Genomic DNA, 2657 nt, shown 5'->3' on the forward strand with positions numbered 1-2657 from the left:
TTTTTTTAAAAGAGACACTTATTAAGTTGCAATACAAGATGAGCAAAGGCGCTAGGTTAGAAAAGGTAAAAATGAAAAAAAAAACATTTTCAGGAAGAATAGTAATGGGCAGAAACATTTCAGTCAAATATAAATAATGTAATTTTAGGTTTCAAAGGGATATAACACTCTGGACATTTCAATAAATGATTAAATGAGTGTTGTACAGGGAAAAGAAAATAATAATTACATATAGCAATTGGAGTAACAACTTTGTCTCATATAGTTTTCTCTAAAATAATTTAACCAATGTTATTTAGACAGTTTTGATTATTTAGAAATTGCATAAATAATCAAACAAAATGATACCTCACGAAATCAAGACTTTCCCCCCACTTCTATGTGTAAGAGAAGGAATTCACTTGTAGGTAGTGGAAAACAGTCCTCTGGTCATAAAGACAATCCTCCAAGGAACTACAATTAAGGTGTCTGAATGTCAACAATTTTTTAGGCATTATCAACAAAGACAAGAGAATAAATCTCATGGATAGAATTGTCAACTCCACTACTGTGACTTTTATTATTAAGCTTAATAATTATTTTAAGAAGTAACTCGGAAAAAAATATCACAGTGTAGAAAGAATAATTTTTTATAAAAACAAGAGAGACATTAAATGAAATGTTAGTTCATAACATATAAGACTGAAATAATATCAAGCATCTTTTCAACCATAAGAGTATAAAACTAGAAATCAATTACAAGAAGAAAACTGGAAAATTCAGAAATATGTAAAGATTAAACAGCATGCTACTGAAGAACCAATGGATCAAAGAAGTGAAATGAGAAATTAATAAAAAATCTTGAGACAAATGAAAATGGAAATACAACATGCCAAAACTTATGAGATGCAGCAAAAGCAGTTATAAGAGGGAAGCTCATAGCAAAAAATACATAAATGAAGAAACAAGAAAGATCTCATATAAACAACCTAACTTTACACCTCAAGAAACTAGAAAAAGAAGAACAAGCTAAGTTCAAAGTTAGTAGAAAGAAGAAAGTAATAGAAATCATAATGGAAATAGAGACTAAAAAGGCAATGAAACTAAGAGCTGTTTTTTAGAAAAGAATAAACAAAACTTTAGCTAGACTCACCAAAAAAAAAAAAAAAAAAAGAGAAAGGACTCAAGTAACATTCAGAAATAAAAGAAGAGATGTTACAACTGAGTATCTTAAAAGACTACTATGAACAATAAAATGCCCAAGAATTGAAGAATGGCATCTGTTATTAATAAGAAGAATTCTGGTACTTTTTGTGCTTGTTCATAATTTTCTTTATATTCATAACAGATGTAATAAAAAGTTTTTAAGTAGAAAATTTCTGTATTCCCCAAATTCTTTCAAATGAATAATCTTTGACTTAACTTTCCATTACATGCAATGTATTCTAAGAAAATAATTTGATATGTGTATAGGGATACCTGTGTATGAATTTTCATCATAGACATTCTCTTCAATAGTGAAAAATCTGAAGTGCTATGAAAGTCTATCAAAATAGAGTTGGTTAAATAGACTATGGTATATGTACACATGACAAACTACACAGTAATAGCATAAAATCAATGCTAAGATTTTACAGTATACTATGTTACATAAAATACTATGCATTAGTTCCTTTACCACAGCTATATAAGGTGGATGGTGCTATTTTTTTTCCAAGACAGGCATGAGTTTCAACAGACTTATGCAATTTGTCCTGTGTTATATAAGTGGCAGTGCTAGATCTGAAAGCCAGGCAATCTGAATCTAGGGACAATGATTTTGATCACTAGGTTACTGAAGTCTCTCTACATTTATTGACATGGAATATAGTCATAATATATTACTCAATTATACCAATTATTCAGGATAAAAATTGGGAAAATGAAACACATAGCTATATCTTAAAATATTGCCAGTAGTTATGTCCAAGAGCAAAGATTTATAGTAATTTCAATTTATTATATTTTCTTTCATCTTTTTCTAATTTCTATATTTGTATTCAATTAGAAAATATAAGATTAATGCATATAAAATATTCTTAATATATTGGTGAATGAATATATAAGTAATGAAAAATAAAGAAAAACACATATACTCATATAAATACACCTGAATGGTTATTAACTAAAATATTAATAGGGTTTATACCTAAATCCTAGGTTACAGGAAAAATTCTCCTAAATTCTATCTTTACATTTTATTTTCTCTTTAGTGACAATGTGTTACATAAGCAATAAAAAGGTAATGAAAATTTAAAATTAAAAATATGACACAATTTGCTTTGCTTACACTGAGTACCCAGTGTTTATAGGCAATGACGGTGGCAGGATGGAAACATAGCTGTGAGCCTTTCTATCCCTACAGCAATGTAAGCTATTTAAGTAGTACACAGATAATTTAAGGATGATAGAGTTAATGTTCCCAGAGTAAGCAATTTTCATTGCCTTACCACAGCTGCATAAAGGACAACGCTCAACCACCTGCAGAGATTTCTTTAAAATATGTCCTAGGAGGATCTCAGTATGCAACCTAGCAGCTTTCTCTTTAAATGTGTGTTTTCACAGAGCAAAGAGAAATAGCCATCCCTTGACTTAAAGGTTTTAAGAATCCATATTATGGAGGAAACAGTATTATGAGG

Source organism: Hippopotamus amphibius, chromosome 7 (assembly GCF_030028045.1).
Source record: "Hippopotamus amphibius kiboko isolate mHipAmp2 chromosome 7, mHipAmp2.hap2, whole genome shotgun sequence".
Taxonomy (NCBI): Eukaryota; Metazoa; Chordata; class Mammalia; order Artiodactyla; family Hippopotamidae; genus Hippopotamus; species Hippopotamus amphibius.